Source organism: Rhinolophus sinicus, linkage group LG17, assembly GCF_036562045.2.
Source record: "Rhinolophus sinicus isolate RSC01 linkage group LG17, ASM3656204v1, whole genome shotgun sequence".
NCBI classification, from domain to species: Eukaryota; Metazoa; Chordata; class Mammalia; order Chiroptera; family Rhinolophidae; genus Rhinolophus; species Rhinolophus sinicus.
The window spans coordinates 6,203,274-6,211,231 of NC_133766.1; the positions used below are offsets into that span (position 1 = coordinate 6,203,274).

At 40.7% G+C, this 7,958-nt stretch overlaps 10 non-coding genes across 10 annotated transcripts; all 10 read right to left on the reverse strand.

Moving 5' to 3' along the window:
* Nucleotides 1–4,226: 4,226 nt before the first annotated feature.
* Nucleotides 4,227–4,303, reverse strand: LOC141569416 (small nucleolar RNA SNORD81). The gene has a single exon (XR_012493025.1). It is a non-coding gene; the product is annotated as a small nucleolar RNA SNORD81 (small nucleolar RNA).
* Nucleotides 4,304–4,441: 138 nt separating this feature from the next.
* LOC141569418 (small nucleolar RNA SNORD47) lies at nucleotides 4,442–4,519 on the reverse strand. Its single transcript, XR_012493027.1, has one exon. It is a non-coding gene; the product is annotated as a small nucleolar RNA SNORD47 (small nucleolar RNA).
* A 674-nt stretch (nucleotides 4,520–5,193) lies between these two features.
* LOC141569421 (small nucleolar RNA snR60/Z15/Z230/Z193/J17) lies at nucleotides 5,194–5,273 on the reverse strand. The gene has a single exon (XR_012493030.1). It is a non-coding gene; the product is annotated as a small nucleolar RNA snR60/Z15/Z230/Z193/J17 (small nucleolar RNA).
* Nucleotides 5,274–5,431: 158 nt separating this feature from the next.
* Nucleotides 5,432–5,518, reverse strand: LOC141569417 (small nucleolar RNA SNORD79). The gene has a single exon (XR_012493026.1). It is a non-coding gene; the product is annotated as a small nucleolar RNA SNORD79 (small nucleolar RNA).
* Nucleotides 5,519–5,837: 319 nt separating this feature from the next.
* LOC141569425 (small nucleolar RNA SNORD78) lies at nucleotides 5,838–5,902 on the reverse strand. The gene has a single exon (XR_012493033.1). It is a non-coding gene; the product is annotated as a small nucleolar RNA SNORD78 (small nucleolar RNA).
* Nucleotides 5,903–6,156: 254 nt separating this feature from the next.
* LOC141569420 (small nucleolar RNA SNORD44) lies at nucleotides 6,157–6,220 on the reverse strand. Its single transcript, XR_012493029.1, has one exon. It is a non-coding gene; the product is annotated as a small nucleolar RNA SNORD44 (small nucleolar RNA).
* A 294-nt stretch (nucleotides 6,221–6,514) lies between these two features.
* LOC141569424 (small nucleolar RNA SNORD77) lies at nucleotides 6,515–6,586 on the reverse strand. Its single transcript, XR_012493032.1, has one exon. It is a non-coding gene; the product is annotated as a small nucleolar RNA SNORD77 (small nucleolar RNA).
* Nucleotides 6,587–6,859: 273 nt separating this feature from the next.
* On the reverse strand, nucleotides 6,860–6,942 carry LOC141569415 (small nucleolar RNA SNORD24). The gene has a single exon (XR_012493024.1). It is a non-coding gene; the product is annotated as a small nucleolar RNA SNORD24 (small nucleolar RNA).
* Nucleotides 6,943–7,106: 164 nt separating this feature from the next.
* Nucleotides 7,107–7,168, reverse strand: LOC141569426 (small nucleolar RNA SNORD75). Its single transcript, XR_012493034.1, has one exon. It is a non-coding gene; the product is annotated as a small nucleolar RNA SNORD75 (small nucleolar RNA).
* Nucleotides 7,169–7,551: 383 nt separating this feature from the next.
* On the reverse strand, nucleotides 7,552–7,631 carry LOC141569419 (small nucleolar RNA SNORD74). The gene has a single exon (XR_012493028.1). It is a non-coding gene; the product is annotated as a small nucleolar RNA SNORD74 (small nucleolar RNA).
* Nucleotides 7,632–7,958: the final 327 nt, after the last annotated feature.

The window sequence follows — 7,958 nt, forward strand, 5'->3', positions numbered from 1 at the left end:
ATATGAAGTTGGAAAGGTGAGGAGTATTTTAATAGCCTTTTCTGATAGTTACAGATATTCTTCCTTGATACTACACCAGAACTTGACAAGTTCCTTAAAGGTTACTTGCAATGTGGAATCTGAACTATATAAATGAACTTTCCTAAAAGTCCATAGGTCTATGTCGTATTTTGAATACAACTTTTACCTACGCATAATTTTTAACAGTACACATTGATCATTTGGAAATGATTGGTTCACTGTTATGCAAATCTTCCAAATGTTGACACATTTCATTATGCAATTTCTAAAAAATCACATTAATATCACTACTGATCCCATCACAAGTCTAAGTATGGAGAAGCTGTAAGTGCACAGTGACATACAAACTTTCCAAAATTCTAATTTTCATTTGAAAGCTTCAATTTTATCATTGGCAACAAATACCATCAGTTTTTTCCAAACTTACTTGTTTATTTTTGAGAAAATATCTGCCAAATATGATCTTAATTTGCCTGTCTTTTTTTCAAGTAAAAATGATGTTCTATGGACAAAGCAGGTAATTCAGCTTGTAACAAACACGGATACATGGTTTTTCCAGGAAAAAAACTATACGTGGTAAGTGGCAGAAGTGCTTCATGTGTACTTCCTATTGTCACACAAAACATTAAAATGACATAGTCAATGTCGAGATTTAATAACTGAAATTCCAGAATGATAATATAATGCTGTATAAAGGAAAGAGTACCCAAATTTGTAATCTTTAAATATGCCTCTCCAAGATTTCCGAATCAGAAAAGGGCACTTATATATAATATAAAAGAGGGAACGAGAATACACAAACTTTATACATAATGTATAGAATTCCTCACCGGTCTGTTAGGGAAGATCAGTCCTCTCTCAAAATGCTCCAGCGATCCCCTATCAGAGAAAAGCCAGTCTTTACATTGGCCTCAAAGCTGGCATAACCTGCCACTTCACTACCCGACCGTGTCCTCCCACACGCCTCTGTGCGCCCTCTGCCCCACTCACACAGGTGTCCTTGCTTTCCCTGGTGTTCACCACGCACGAGCCCATGTTCAGGCCTTTGTCCTAGCTACCCCAGCAAGTTTCCTCCAAGTAATTCCATTGTTCACACCCTAATACCGTCTTTGCTCAAATGCTTTCCAGTGAGGATGTTACCAACAACCAAATATAAATGAGCTCCTGCCTCCCACCAGCACCCTCCGCCCTCAGCCCCCACTGTATTTTCCCCCGTAACATTAATCCCTTTGTCTGATACGTTTTGCTTAGTTTGCCAGACTAGAATGTAAGCTCCCTGAGGAGCAGAGATTTTTGTTTGTTCTCCAGGATGTTCCCAGCACTGAAAACACCATTTGGCCTATAGTAGGTGCCCAATAAGCACCCATGAATTATCAATGATAGACTAATACATACCCAGCTCTGGACTAGAAGCTGGAGGGGCAAGGAAATAAATTGTGGTCCTCATCCTAGAGATTTCAGCCTGGTAGGGGAGACCCAGAGTGATGTTGATATTTGGTAAATTGTTACATGAAGCCATGCAGAGAAGAGGGAAGGCCTCTTAAAGCAGACTGCCTCAAATGCTGGCAGCTTGTTGCTATGCCAGCTTAATTCTTGGCACAGACCTTCCTTTAAATGCCTGGGGTGAACAGGTAGGTCACTACAGGTCCAGTCTCGGCTTTCTCATCAGTACACCAACACTTTCCCTAGCTTTACACCTGGAGTAAGCATAACATTTATCATTTTTAATCCCAGAGATGTGAAAGAGCTTGAGGATCTTTTTAAAAAACTGTGAACACACAGCTTTTTTAAAGATGAAAATCAATTTACCTTAAAAGCTGACATTTGAAGGATCAACAAGCATTGGTTTTGAATTCCAGAATCCAGCTTTCTAGTTTGAGACTACCATTGCATGGCGGCCCTGTGATGTTGGCAGGACATACTAGACAGATGGTGTACTCAACTCAAAACTAGTTTGTTGGCTGTGATGGGTTGAATCAATTAACAGGTTTTCCATTTCCTCAATGAAACTCATTTACATGGGATCTCCCTTAGTAAATGGGTGTCATTTTTCAGGGGACCAAATCAATGAGGATATTGGAAGTTTAAGTCCAGAATCAGTGATTCAAACTAGTTACCAGTGCTGTACAGCAACCTACACACCCCATTGGCCCACAGCTTCCCCAGTCCAAGTGACGGGTTGTAGAATGTTTACTAGAATGAGCAGATCAGATTCTTAGTCCAACCTCCCACCAGTGCCAGCCTAACGTCACGTTAGTGTTTAAATCAGCAGTCCTTTTGGATACAGGGTTCACGTTCCACAAAGCCTCAACTCCTGTGAAGCCAGCATTCCCCCATCCCAAGCACAAACACTAACTTTTCAGATCAAGATTAATATTCCTGCCTGTAGTGTTCCTATTCCTGCCTGTAGTGGTTTTGGCCTTTTCTTCCGGTACTCAGAAATGCTTCAGTATTAATTCTGTCAATTACAAATATGACGAACTAGTATATTGACTGTCAGCTACCTGTAGCCTCTGGTAACTATCCTATTTATCTGTAAAATGGAGAGAATTCCTATTTTGCCGTCATTGAAAAGATTGAAACTTAGCACATAACACTCAAGACAGGTATTTCTCATCACCCGTTTATCAGAGACAGGTTTAATGCCTGTACTAGGTATGTCCCTTCAGATTTGCTTCCTCACTTTCTGGGTAGTTTCCCACCAGCCAGCCATCGTGTTCACCTAAGGGCAGTCATCCAGACCAGTCCGTGACAGGAAGTAATTTATGCCCCACTTCAAAGTCAGGGTACTTTATCTTCAGCCTTCTGTTACCCTACCCCAAAACTTCTAAAAGATTCACTCATCACATCTAATTCTTTCAGTTAACAAATACATGCCAAGTAGCGGTATAATTTAAGAGCTACCATGTTTCCCTGAAAATAAGACCTAGCCAGACCATCAGCTCTAATGGGTCTTTTGGAGCAAAAATAAGACCCGGTCTTATTTTACTTTAAGACTGGGTCTTCTATTTTTTCTCCAAGACGCATTAGAGCTGACGGTTCAGCTAGGTCTTACTTTTGGGGAAACACGGTAGTGCAGGTGGTGACGGTTCCATTTCAGTGTCAGGGACTATGGGAAGAGCAATTTGAGTAGGCACCAGGAACTTAAAATGTGGGTGCTGGAACTTTCCTGAACCAAGGAAAGAAAGCTTAAAATTTTGAAGCATAGACATCAATGTGGATAGAGCTAACTAACAGGTCAAAGCAGAATGTAGTATTTCCTCATACTCTTAACTGACAGAAACCAGCAGCACCTAATATTCGGGGAAGTAGCCACTTTTATCCAGATTTGCAATATTCATAGTGAAGCTATCAAACTGGGAAATCCTAAATGGCAACATGGCAAGGCAGTGTTCCAACTCCAAATGCTAAATTAGAAAGTGAGCTGAAACTTGACTGGCAGGTACTATTGGGGCTTTTCTGTTACAAGAAGCCAAAGAGCTAATGGTTTCTCTGGGAATGTAAGGAGTAACTGGCAACCCACTGGGTATAACTCTCATTAAGTAACCTAAGTGCATGCCTCATTTGATTTACAATTAGTTCTCCTAAATAACGATTTCCCAATGGACTATTTACCCACAATACTAATGACCTCAAAATTTGGTTTTGTCCCATTTTCTACGCTTTCCTTTTAAAATACGCATCTTTGGGGAGACCCGAGACAACCAGTCACCGCCTCACACATCAATTGTGGCATCTAACACTTGCCAGACTCATCAAGGTGCTTTCAGCAAATGCAAGTTTTCCAGTTTCTGCATTCAGTACCACTGTTGACATTACGAGCATCTGCTTGATGCAATTTCATCTGTGTATTTGTTTTGATGGCGCACTTGCCTATTTTGGATATTAAGGGGACCACTAAGGAAGGGCTGCAGTTGTTCCTCGGCATTAATTGCACTTTCAAACCTGAGACATCCTGTAAAAAACCAACAGGCTGTATCACACTAGGGCAGCTAGTGCTACGGGGTCTTATTTACAAAGGTGTCCCATTTTCTTGCCTTCATCCCATTAAAGGTGAAATAAGCAGACTTGACCAGATGGTTTATAAAAATTTATTTAAACTGAAAGTTGATCTATCCATGAGCATCCATCCAGCTGCCTGCAGGAACAAAGCTATTTTCAGTCACATTTCCAAATTTCAATTCTAAATAGGCATTTGAAGTACACAGAATATCAGATCTTTTATCATCATCAAGTAATCAGTGAGAGAGTTCAAGTTGGGGTGAGATCATCACGTATTCTGGAATAAGACAACACTGCCGATATTTTGAAGGCTTACCTCAACAAGTCAGCTGTATGACTGCCGTCATAAATGCCCTAAAAACAAAGATCATGTATTAATCATGGTAAAAAGAGCTTGCGTAAGCAACGTTAGTAAAGTAACCTCAGAATAAAAATGGAACGGTTTTATTAGTGATATCATTCTGTTTCATTTGGCAGAATCATTACATCACTGGTTACATCTTAACATATTATACATACCAAAGACAGACTTACCTTGAAATCTTCACAACGGAAGGTCTGCCTGTTGGATGAAAGGACATGCGTTGGATATTTGCCCCACTTAATTCCCCCCATTTTTGTAATCCATGTTTCATCTTTAACTTTTGGAAAAGTAACATGTAGGGCAGTGAACCTATTCTGAACCTTTCACGTATAATGGTGGATGCACTTACTTCATCATACATTTGTCCAAACCCATAGAAAGCACACCACCGTGAATGAACCCTAATGTAAACGATGGACTTTGGGTGGTAGTGAGGTCGGTGCAGGTTCATAACTTTAACAAAAGGTCCATTCTGGTGGCTGGGTTATCAACAATGAGGTGTATAAATACAGGGTATATGGGAACTTGGCACTTCCTACTCAATTTTACTGTGAATCGAAGTACAAATGATCAACTTAATTAAAAACTAAAACAGCTAGATAACCCATTCTGGTATTAGCTACAGATTTACATATAAGCCACAAACCTTTCCTCACAAAATGCTACCTGCGCTTCTCCAAATGCGACTTAATCCTTAAATGCAATAGAACATTTGTATGAGACATTAGCGGTCCAAACCCCTGAATGTTTTTTGTGGGACAATGGCTAATTCCCCTTTCTGAGGTTAGAAATAGGATTATTGCAGCCAGATACATCAGATAGGAGCGAAAGACAACATTGCTCGTCACTGTTCATCGGCTGAACTATGTTATCATCATTGTATCGGCTTTCAAGCACTTAACACAGAAAACAAATGTGATGCTATACCTTTGCTTAAACTCTGCTCCAGACCGGTAGCCAACACGACTCTTCACACCTGCAGAAATTGACTCAAATTTAGTAACAGGTAGTAAGTTAATAGGTCAATTTCTAAATTTTCCCAGGTACTGTTTCAGTTTTTAAAAAAATCTTCACTTTTTTTCAGAGAGATTCCCATCTGTTTTTAAATTTCAAAAATCATCACTAACAGCATCTTGCTTACTAAGATTAGGTAAGATTTAACAAAATACCTACCTTTATAGAAAAGGTTCCCAAAATCTGCACCTGAAAAAAAAATTAAGACTGCTTATTTCTTCCAACTGCCTAGTGGTTGGCAACACTAACAGTCGACAACGATCACGTTTCAGCAATATAAACCTGAGGACCAGGAGGCCAAGACCTGTTTCTCGTCTTACCCTGAGCATGCCATCCATGGGTAAAATGTGGCTCCAGTAGCTAGAAGAGAAACAAAACATCTTTCATTAGCATGTCAAATACCATTAGATGCTCTCCTCAGTTACTTGTCGCAGGGTTCTTCAGTGTTAGATGTGTCTACACGCTCACTTCAGGTCAGACATTTGATCAACATCATTACAAAAACCCTACCCGGAGCATGCGTAACAAGCGTTCACTAAGCAAATATGAAGTAATCAGATGCTTGGTAGTGAAGCACTACGTTATCAGCATTTTCAGTAAGTTTTGAGTTTACTGAAATGTTTTTAAACTGACACTTACCAAAACAATACAGCCAGTCCAGACAGGTCAAAGAGTCAAGTCCACCTACAAAATAAGAGTGGTTTTACAATAGCCTAAGGTGAATTTTCTCCTCATAAATCCAAGGAAAGGCCTGAAATCAGGTAGAGCTAATAATTAAGACCTTCACGTTCAGTCAGTATTTGCTTATCATCATACAGGCTGCTTTTACAAATCATAACATCTTACTAAAGGTAACAGGACAGATTCTGGCATTCAGTGCATTGAGAACAGCATTCAAAACCTTCATGGTACGAATGAATGCTTCCTATGCATTTACAAGGCACCCCTGAACACCATTGGCCTTCTGTCATGTTTGCCCCATTACCGACGTTTCATTATAATTTTACTTACCATGTCAGCTTTCAGCCAGTTCCTTTTAGTGCCTACAAAAATGAAACCAGATTCAGTAGTGGTACTTTGCTTATACTATTAGCAGCAAACCTGTCCAACACCAGACACATCAGACAAATAAACGGTACATCTCTTCACAATTCAATCTGCTGAACTATGCAACCATCATAGTATCTGTTTCAGGTGTCCCCCAGCATTAAATATAAAATATCAGAATGCAGAAGTTCACGTCTGAGAAAGGCAGGAAAACCCTAAACATCAGCAGTTCTGACAACTTGTTATCCCTCTAAAAATAATTGAAAGGTACTGGGTAATATGACTATGAAAATGCTTCTCACCTGTCTGCCCATGGCTTGAGCGTGATGCTTACGCTTCAGGATCTGGGAAGAAAAAAGCTTCATGTAAACTTAGGTGCAACCTCTATGTTCTCTAAATCACTATTTTGTGTGCCTCAGTTAGTATAATGGTGGTTAATAATTCTCGTCATTCTCACAGTCAAGAGTAGCAAATAAAATGTCATCATTGTGGCACTCAGCGGACTTTTCAACCTAACTTCCCTTTGTGAGGGAGTTTCAGTAACTTACCCCAGTGACTGTTCTCATTCCTTTGTCACAGAGCTAGAAAACAGACACAAAGAATACCCAATCAATCATACTGTGCAACCAAGTTCAATATTAATATCCTTAAGTATTTAAGCCTCAGAATACAATTTTTCAGAAATCCCTTCTGTCCACTACTCTTAAACCATCATAGGCTTAACAAAAAGACCACTTTCAAGCAGATTTCATTCTTCCCAGTTATTTACGTTTCTTACCTGTCCATCAGAGGCCAACAAAAGCCACGCTGCATTCGTGCCTAGCATACCTAAAGAAAAATTAGTTCTTTTAGTTCAGTTTGTTCTAAATTGGGCATTTCGTCGTTTCTCTACCACCTATGCAAATCGTTTACATCACTCATTGCATGCACTTAGATATCGAGCATTGCACAAAGTTCAAATTAAGAACCACTGATGGAATCAATGGTGCAGAATGCAGTGATTTAAAGAACCACGTGGATTACCCCAATTAACGGCCTCCCAGCAGGAAGCGACTCCGGCCCAGGTCACTGACAAAGGCCTACTAGGCTGGGTGACTCGGCATGCGCCGCCATCAGAGCTGTTGGCATTCATCAACAGTCTCAGATGTCCCTACCAACACAGGCTTCATCAGAGGCAGAGCATATGAGCCGAGGTTGTTCCGCAGTTCCGCCCAAAAAACCGAGTAGTTGAGTTTAGGTCGAGCCTGCACTCAACGCGCAATCCCCCACCATCCTTATCTTGTGGATCACGCACTGGCTTGGGACTGGCCTAGAAATGCCAGTCAGTTTAAGAAGCCTTTAACTGCCAAGGCCTGGACGCCTCGAGCCACGAACCCATTTAGCAGCTTCAAAAAGATAACAGACATACCAAAAACCCGACTTCCAGCCTCGAAAGACCGAGATGGCGTCCAGGAGCCTGTATATAAGGATTCCTTTCCATGACGTCATGACGCACTCCCCCCGCCAGCGT